The sequence below is a fragment of the Pteropus vampyrus genome, unplaced genomic scaffold (genome assembly GCF_000151845.1).
Source record: "Pteropus vampyrus isolate Shadow unplaced genomic scaffold, Pvam_2.0 Scaffold340, whole genome shotgun sequence".
NCBI classification, from domain to species: Eukaryota; Metazoa; Chordata; class Mammalia; order Chiroptera; family Pteropodidae; genus Pteropus; species Pteropus vampyrus.
Genome location: NW_011889121.1, coordinates 1592452 through 1602675, shown reverse-complemented (window position 1 = coordinate 1602675; position 10224 = coordinate 1592452). Strand labels below are relative to the sequence as shown.

Genomic DNA, 10224 nt, shown 5'->3' with positions numbered 1-10224 from the left:
TAAGTCTATTTCTTTCGCCCAGTTAGGGAAGTTTTCCATAATTATTTCTTCAAATAGTTTCCAATCCTTTATTCTTCTTCTCAGTCAGGTATCCCTATTACACATAATTTTGTCCCAGAAGTCCGTTAAAGTATCCTCATATTTCGGATTGTTTTTTTTTTTTTTCTTTTTGCTGTTCTAATCGGGTGTTTTCAGCTACCTTATCTTGCAAATCACTGATTCTGCCCTCTGCTTTATCTAACTTACTGTTGATGCCTTCTAATGTAGTCATCATTTCAGTTATTGTATTCTTCATATTTTTTATGTTTTCTATCTCCATTTTTATGTTTCCTAATTCTTTGTTAAAGTACTCACTGAGATCATTGAGCATCCTTAAAACCAGAGTTCCAAATGCTGCATCTGGTAGATTTCTTGTTTCTATTTCGTTTAGTTCTTTTTCTGAGATTTGTTCTCTTCTTTCATTTGGAATGTGTTTCTTTGTCTCCCCATTTTGGCTGCTTTCCTGTGTTTGTTTCTATGTGTTAGGTAGGGCCACTGTGTCTCCCAGTCTTTTTTTTTAAAAAAATTAATTAATTAATTATTTTTTTTTAGGTGAGGCAACCCTTGATTGACCTCACAGATTGTAAGGACCTTGTCAGCTTACAATCCCTTATTTTTCAAATTTTTTACACCTACAGCACCTGGTCTTCCTAGGTGGTCTCCCATCCAAGCACTAACCAGACTCGACCCTGCTTAGCTTCCGAGGTCAGATGGGATTGGGCTTGTTCAGGGTGGCATGGCCGTAGACTCCCAGTCTCAATAGAATGGCCTGATGTAGTAGATGTCTTGTGGGACCCGGTGGCACAATCTCCCTGGTCCCCTGAGCTAGGTTTTCCAGGTGTGTCCTTTGTATGGGTTGTGTGTGCCCTCCTGTTATAGTTGAACCTTGATTGCTATTGGCATGCCAATGAAAGGGATTGATCCTTGGGCTGATTAGTTATGAGAACCGACTGTGACTACAGTGGAGGAACTGTTGTGCAGGAACTGACCCTATGCAGCAGGATTCGCTTTAGCAGGGCTCTGGTGCCTGTCCAGTCTGCCCTTTGGATGTGTCTTTTGTGCAGGTGGTTAGATGGTGCTTTGATGTGGTCTGAAGCTGGCTACTGGGTGTGTTGGTTCTGAGGCCTTTTAGGAAAGGCTCTGTTGTAGGCCAAGTTCATCTGCTGCCTGTGCCCTGCCCGAGGCCACTTGGTATGAGCTGCAAAGTGATCTACAGATGGTTGCCACTTGTGCTGGGCTTGGAGGTGCCTTGTGGCAGCTAAGCTGTGAACCGAGGCCAGCTACCGCTAGTGTAGGCTTGGGTCTGCTTAGTGAGAAATACTGAGCATGCTGAAGACAGATGCTGCTTGCTTGAGTTTTATGAATCTTTGAGAGACTTTAGGAAAATCTGCAGCATGAGCCAAGGCAGGCCATTTGTATGGAAAAGCCACTGGAATTTGCTTGGGTGCGCCAGCAAGTAGGGAGGGGTGGGGTCTCAGAGAATGAACAAGGCAGAGTCACCAGTGTTAGCTAGGTTGTTGGAAACTCATGGCGGCCACTTGAGTTTTCCTGCTGGGAGTGGTGAGGGCTCAACAAAGGAACAATAGATACTGCCAGCACTTTTTTCTGGGAGCAAGGTGCCCCTCTAGCCCACGCCTTGAAGCCAAACAATTTAGTTAAGCCCCCCCCCCCCGTATGTCCCTGGCACTTTTTGAGTGGTTTCCCCATCGCTAGAGCTTAGAGCAAGTGAGTCTGTCAGCAGTAATTCTGCATGTGGACCCTTTAAGAGGAACACCTTCGACTCCTGCATCCCTCTGTCTCATTCAGCCATAATCTCCACTGTGTTTCACAGCCAGAAGTTTGGGGGACTTACCTCCCTGGCACTGGAACCCTGGGCTAAGAGCCTGGTATGGGGTTGGGACTCCTCACTCCTCTGGGGAGACCTCTGCAGCTGAGATATCCCTCAGGTGTGGGACCAGCCCATTCCATGTCTCCACCCCTCCTACCATAAGAGGTGTGAATTCTAGCTGAACATAAGTCCTATAGCTGGAGACATACATAAGAGGCCACCTATAGCTATAGGACTTATGTTCAGCTAGACTTCACACCATTCTCAGTGATGGTTGTTCTGTAGTTTAGTTGCAATTTTGATGTGGTCATGAGAGGAGGTGAGCACAGCATTTATCTACTCTGACATCTGATTGGAAACAGCTATCTTATTTTTTTATACATAAGTTCCAGGGCAATTTACCCTTATTTTATAGAAGAAGAAATTGAGGCTTAGAGAACTTTACTAAACCAAGATTATACAGCCAATAGATAAATGAGCTATAATGAAATTATATTGATCTTTTATCAGATTCTGTTATTTCCAACAGGACTGCCCAATGAAATTGTGTGGGGGAGGTTTATGAAAACATTGGTGTGGAAGCAGATATTCAGATTTCATTAGTCTGAGGTGGGGCCCTGACACCAGCAATTTTTAACAGCTCATCAGGTGAGACTATCATATAGCCAAGGTAAAAATAGCTGTAATAGAATAGTTCTTTCCATAAGATATGCCTTTTTAGAAGATAAAACCTGGAATCTGTTGTCCCAGGGTTTGTTCAGACATTTAGTATTTTCTTCCTCAAGAGGTGATTAAGCCTCCTGCTCAAATCTTCAATTACTGGAGCTTTGCTCATTGCTAACAGTCTTGCTAATGAGAAGGGGTTTGTCCATCAGATAAAATAGAAATAGACCAGTTGTCATGTTAGACTGGCTACCAAAATGTCCTCTTTAGGATTAAAGGATTTATCTCCTGAGCACACAGCTCTCTCTCTCTCTCCATCTCTTCTGTTTATTACTTCACACATGTGTTTCTGACAGGATGGTGCTCTCATTCATATACTGATTCCACCAAAGGATTGTCTAGGACAACCTGTGTGCAGGGGTGGTCCTTGACTCTGTCCTTTTATTTATTTTTCCTTTTTTCTCTTCCTCTGTCACTTTGATCCTAATTAATATTACTGTGCCCTGTCAGCAGGGATTTGATGATTCCTTTTTCAGCCAGTAATATCTTTCATTGGCACAGTTGATAAAGCCTCTTAATCCAGGGGAATTTTTCATAACTAAGAGATAATAAAAGAAAAGAAAAAAATTAAAAAATGGCAGTAAAATAATTTTTTCAGAGTACAAGTTTGTGATCCTGTAAATCCATTTAAAAGAGCAAATGACTTTAGTTAACTTCATGATCTCTGATATTAATGCCACAAATAGGTTGGCTTTAGTCACAAGCCATTTATCTAGGATTAGTTTTGCTAAACAGTCTGGATTTCAGCCAGATATATGACTTTTAAGTGACAGGATTTAACAGTCATTGGAGCCTGCCATGTCACTGTAGTTTTGAGGGGATCAAATTGGTAATTATATTCACAGGTGCAATAGAATGTAATCCAGTGCTACATTTACTTAGCTGTGTAGAGGGATACAAGGCAGGACATACACTGGCATGATTCTTTATGTCATTGGATGGCCCAGAAGCAACCAAAATGCACACATTTGCCTCTCATCCAGTTGGAGTACCTATGGCTACTGAGGATAAGAGCCAAGGTCGGTGTGGTCACTTGACACAAAGAGCTACAGCCTTGATTTCTCACCAGTATTTAATACCATTTTAGTTACAGAGGATAAAGGCCTGCATGTCACTTCGCAGCCCCCTCCTCCACTAGTCTAAGAATGGTTCTATCTAGCAAATATTCCACAGTTATCTTAACTGCATAGTTCTGAGAAAACAAGATTCTCTGGTCATTTTCTCAGGCAAGCTTAGAGACCTTATTTTAACCTTTTATTCTTGGCGTCAGTTAGCCTTGGGTTGAAATCCTATTTTTGTCTTTATTAGTTATATGGCACTGGGAAGCTTTCTGAGCCTCAGTTTTGCTCATGTGCAAAGTAGAATCAATAACATCTACCTGATAAAGTTACTGCGAGTGTAAAATTAAGTTATGCCTACCTGTAAAGTATACACATGTCAAGTGCCTGGAATATTGCAAAAATTAAATTACTTTTCTATTTCTATAAAGTATCTTAATTAAAGAGAGCTGATCTTTCTAAATATTTTGCCTACCTTTAGGATTAATGGTGACTCTCCCCAAAATAAATAATTTGACATTTTAAATCTTACTGTTTTCTCTGTGACTTTCCCACTCATTCCAGTTTCATGCCTGAAGGATGTTGCTGACTCACAACAGGATTTCTGGGTGACAGTCCTTGATATCTTTGAGATACTTCACAGTAGACTTGAACTACATCTTAAATTCCCCAGTGCTAACATTACACACATGCACACAGACATATACACGCAGAGACAGAGTCACAACTATACTGAAGATTTCTAACAAGTCTCCCGAAGGCTGGTTCGTAATTATAATACCTTATTCTTATAATTGTCTTAGTATTTGTGAGACACTAATTAGCCCACTTGTGAAAACAGAAGTTTTTCTTCTGCAACCATAACTTTATTTAACAATGTGTGGATGGTTGAACTGGTTCCCAAAAATCTCAGAAAAAATTGTCTTCTGAAACAAGGAGTAACATTTATACAGAAACATTGATGTGATCTAGTGTAATATTTACTGAACATTTATAAGTGCTGGGCACAGTAATTAGCACTTTATAGGTATAATTTTATTTTATTCCCACAACAACTCTAGAAGGTAGACACTATTATTATGGCCATTTACAGCTGAGGAGTTTAAGTAACTTGCCCAAATCACTCAGTGAGTGAGTTGGAGATGATATTCCCTGCTTGTAACTACTACAGAAAATAATTGTAATACAGAATATTTTAGTCTTCTTCTCCTGAATTTTTTTTCCTTTGCATGGATTAAAACATTGCTCCCTTTATTACAGGCTTAATTGACTTTTGTTTTAAAATGGAAGGACATTAATTAGTTGATTACAAATGTGCTGGAAATAAATGCAAAAGTCACACAAACTGGAGCCAGACTAAGAGATATATTGGATTCTGTCTTTTTACCACGATGTTGCCCTCAGAGAAGAATTGAATAGCTGAAGAATGTTTACAAGAATTGCAAATTTGAGATCCAATTCAAACCACACAAAAGTTATTAAAGGGAAACACTAACCACTTATGAATATATTCCCTCCTGCTCTCTCTCAGTTAACTCTAGAAATAGAAAGAAATGGCAAAAATATCACTTAAGATATGCCAAAACATCTCGTTATCACAAATATTTCATCAGGCTGTCATGTGAACATCTCTTATCTAGATTGAAATCTCTAAAATGTGGGTTAAGAAAAAAAGAGAGAGAGAGACAGGGTTATTATCTCAAAAAGGACTAAGTAAAAAAATGTACATTTTACCTAGGCTTGTATATCTAAGTTTCTGTGTGGCATATTTTTTGCACGGATTTATTATTTGAGCCAGTTGAGAACTTGGGTCTGTATAGAATCAGTTGGGCAAGTGAACACCTTGGAAAAGTGTTTGAAAAACTGTTTCATTTATGTTTTATCAGTAGAGACACAGTAGGTGAAACTATTTTAAGTAGAATGAATATACATACTGGCCTCAGGGAAAGGAGAGGATCTTTTGAGATCACTCAGAGAATTACTTTAATTTATTTAAAATTAGTACTGTTAAGTAAGCAAGAGGACATGGTGAAGCCCTTGATAAATACACCTCACACCACCTAAACCATAATGGTAGACCGTGATATTGTTGGCGTTGTCAATTGGAGGGAGTCTGAACATAGATAGGAGGTGGGGAAAGATTAGTCTGGAACAATAAGAATCATTGAGCACTTGAGTATTTGGTGAACCTTGGTGCAGGAACAAGGTTAGAAAAGACTAAAAATCAGGATAAATCCTACTCACTTCAAAATATAACAAATATAAAAATGAATAAGATATAAGCTTCTGGATAAAAATTAAATAATTGTATGTAATTTTCTCAGTATTATTGTATCTTCAATGTTTATTTCACCAGAACATAGAAGAACTGCATGTTAAAAATGAGCTGAAAAACCATAAAATATAGAATATTAAGGAACTAGGAAATAAGAAATTAATCTTAAAATTTTCATAATGCAAATAAATATATTGGTTTAAAATATTAGTTGCAGCAAGATTTCAGTAATATAAGATATAAGTTTTCTATTAAGTGATAGTATATGCATTCTTAGTAAGTGGAAACATATTTTAAGCAAAAAATATTGCAAAGGAAAAAATGATAACACCCATTCTTCTTCACCTTAATCTTAATATATACTAGTGAGGAAAATGATAGTCAAAGCTAATTAGTGCTTGAAGGAGTCTTCTTATTTGTGTAAAGTAATCTTTCCTGAGATAGATCAAGAGGCACTGAATAAGCATAATAATTCTAAGAACTTTAGTCTTACAGAAGAAATGGAAACTATTAAAGTTAGAATTTATTGTAAGATCCTAAACATTGGTTACTTATGTAAACCAATTCTATCATTATCATGGAGCAATATTATTTTTGCTAATATAAGTAAGTGTCTTTTACTGTGTTGAATGCATGTAGATTACTCTAAAAAAAGAAGGGGTGATGTTGTAGAGCTCAAATATTAGACAAGTGGATGGATAGACTTGGATATTTTTTCCCAGTGGGTGGATTTCAAAGACCACTAACAACCTAAAAATTTTGAAGACCCTACTTCTAATTCTGACATTGTAATTTCTTTCAGACACTAAAAGCTTTTAAAATTTATTTGTCTCGGGGCCATTATTTTATTAAGCAGAAACTCATTTGAAATCATCAAACACTTAGTGATTGACAACTTAATGTGAGAAACAGTGCTATCTACTTCAAATGCATCAAAAAGAAGAAGATATAGAATCTTCCAAGGAATTGACAATTCAATACATAGGTAACTGTTATACATGACAGAATGTGATCTAATCCCTACAAATTAATTAACATGTGATAGAATATTTTTGAAAGTATGAAACATGTTTGGGAATAGAATCTTTTTCTAATAATTGACCCAACGTTTATGTCAAGTGAAACTGTGGACGTGTTATAATCTTTTAGATGGGGTGTTAAATAAAGCAAAACCTACTGGGTCGATACAATCGTCCTTACTCAGATTCCCTAATTTTATTAACTGAACTTAAATGCATAAATCTTTAAACAGTGAAGATGATCTTGGAGCAGGAACCTAACCTTTTATACTGTTTATTTCTTTCAAAGTCCATTGATTTCTTAAATAATAAACTCCTTCAGCATTTTAAATAAGATTTATTAGTCATTGTTTTCTTTTTAACATATGTGATTTCTAATAAAAAGTTTTGGAATTTTCTATCACGTTTAAAGCTGTTCATTAGGACCGATGCATAAGCTAACTTGAGCAAAAGTCTTTATAAATCTACGCGTGTCGTGCACACACACACACACACACATACAGGTTTGAGCAGCACATTTTTAAAAGTTAAACCTAGTGCCATCAATCACCTCTAACATGAGAAAAAGGTCTTTAAACTATTTTAAGTCAACATTTACAAGAGAAATTGGCCTATAATACACCTTGCATTCTTAACCTTTTTGAAAGCTATAGAAAGGCTGATTCTCTATAAAGAAAACATATATTGCCAATAAAATATATAAGGGAGGACATCTACTTTTAAAACTCAGAAATTGATTTAGTAGGAAGACTTGTTTTATTAGCCTTCTGCTTTTTAATGACTGAGACCATCCTGGGACTATTTAAAAGATGATTGAATTTGTCCTCTAAACACATGGTTGAGTTCAGGGTGTTCCTTTTTCTCCCATGAATCATCCATGTCTGCATTGACATTAAATGCATGGATCAGGAATTTTTGTAATAATAAATCAATCTTTTAAGTCACTTTAAGTTGGTCATTTAAATATTTTTAAACATGGATAAGTCTATGGCCATGCCACTCTGAACAAGCCCAATCCTGTCTGATCTCAGAAGCTAAGCAGAGTTGGGCCTGGTTAGCACTTGGATGGGAGACCACCTAGGAGGACCAGGTGCTGTAGGAGTAAAAAATAAAAAGTAAGGCATTGTAAGCTGACAAGGTCCTTGCAACCAAGGGTTGCCTCGCCTAAAAAAAAAAAAAAAAGGATAAAATGAAGGATTAGAACTATTTGCAATAAAGTATGTCATCAATTTATTGCCTCCACATTAAATGTTGTTTCAAATGTAATTTTATCTAAACTGTATCTGAAATTCTCATGAAGTATTCTGTATCTTATGTTCCTCAGAAAAATAACTATTTGAATAAATATCTTCATGGAGATAGCTTCTTCTAGTTTTCCCTATACCAATAAGTGGTGCTGTCATCTAGTCACTCAGTTACTTAAAGTGAAACCTGCAAATCATCCTTGATTCCCCAATCCCTGTCATCCCTAAATTTCAATCCATCATGATGCCTTGTGGGTTATCCTTTCAGAATATATCACTGAGGCTCTAATACTTCACCACCTTCATAGCCACCACCATAGTTCAAGTCATTCTTATCTCTTTCTTTGACCAGAGGAAGAGCTTTCTAACTGTTGGCTCTACATCCATTCTGGCTTTAACTCCAGTCCCTTTTATATATAGAATCCAGTGTGATATACCACTCAGGGCCTTAGCACTTGCTGTCTCACTGACTGGAATGCTTTTCTTTCACTCTACATTTCACAGCTGAGTAAACTGAGCCTCAGAAAGATTGTGCATTTTGTTAGTTTAACCAATGCCAGGATAGCATGTTTCTGAATTTCTAGATAAATGTTCAAACCATTCTTAGTCTTTTTTTAAATGTGTCCTTATGTTATTTCATATGCACACTGCATTTGAGGTCAGCTTTTTTTTCTTTGATATTCTAGTGGTTTCTAATTGTAATATCTAATACATGTATGAGAAAAGAAATAATTTTCATTAATAACTGTTCATGGAGAACATGATCTGTTAAATTATCTGTCTTAAATTTTACCTACTTTAGAAAATGGTCATTTTCATAATTTTCATTAGAATAGATTCAAAATTATTTTTATTACCATGTTACTATTTAATATTTAAATAAAATCAGGATTAGGCAAACAATAGTAATAACTTTCTTATCTGGAAGCCCACATGAATGCTGATAATATTGAGATATTAGTGAGGGTATTTTGCTCTCCTCTGAGGAGAATACTGTACTTTTGTGGGATAAAGAGAAAACAGAACAAACACATCTAATTTTATTTCTCTCAGGAGTGATTCAGATTTTCTTTACCCATATATTAAAATTTTTAGTTGGTGTTCCTCCCTATATTTAAGCTAGTTTGGGGATTGAGGAGGAGGACTGTGAGCCAAGGGATATGGTAAGTCTCTAAAAGCTCAAAAATGTAATGGATTCTCCCCCAAGAGCCTCCAGAGAAGAACACAGCCCTGCTGACACTGGGCTATAGCCTAATGAGACCCACGTCAGACTGACCTACTTAACTGTAAGATAATAAATTTGTGTTGTTTTAATCCACTAAGTTTTGGGGGATTTGTTATACCAGCAATTTAAAATTAACACAGCCTCCATAGGATTTTCTGCGTCCAAATCTTGGTTTACCTGGTCTATTTTATTACCTGTTTAGCTTTGGGGGCCAGCCGAACTCCCCTTAATGGCAGTAATAGCCTAGGACTCATATCTGCAGGACTTAAATCAGAGGAGGGACCCCAGGATAGAAACTTCTCTTATCTTAGACCCAAATCCTTGTTTCTTTTGCCAGAACTTGCTATTTTGAATGATAATTGACAATAGGAAATTCTGTTCTCTTCAGGGGAAAGTATTCTGCACCTCTGAGCTGGCAGTATCAAATGACAATTACATCGACATGCAATATAGTCAGTATATCCCATTTATACTGGATTATTCAATTTCTATTAACAGTATCAACTGCCATGTCTATGTTGAACTGCATAAGCCCAGGTATCATCCACAGTCTCTTTCCCAGTAATGACTGGATGCATATCTCCTTATAATTCTCACTGTGATCACTTCTTGTATGCTTACACAGGTCTGTACACATACATGCACCTATAACTATGTACCTGTGTTGTGCGCATGTACAACACACAATCCCATCAACAGCCAACATTGAGCAATAACGTGCACAGGGCATAAAGATATCTGATTCCATACTGGAAAAAAAGGAAGGCTTTCTAAAATAAAGCTGACCCGCAGAAAGTTACTGCTCTCATTCTT

The 10224-nt window shown here is 36.9% G+C and overlaps 1 protein-coding gene and 2 pseudogenes across 2 annotated transcripts in view; 2 read left to right on the top strand and 1 right to left on the bottom strand.

Moving 5' to 3' along the window:
• DMD (dystrophin) overlaps nucleotides 1-10224 on the top strand; it is a 2089898-nt gene that overhangs the window by 515155 nt on the left and 1564519 nt on the right. The gene's annotated exons all lie outside the window — the stretch shown is intronic.
• On the bottom strand, nucleotides 669-787 carry LOC111730919 (annotated as a pseudogene).
• Nucleotides 7926-8044, top strand: LOC111730920 (annotated as a pseudogene).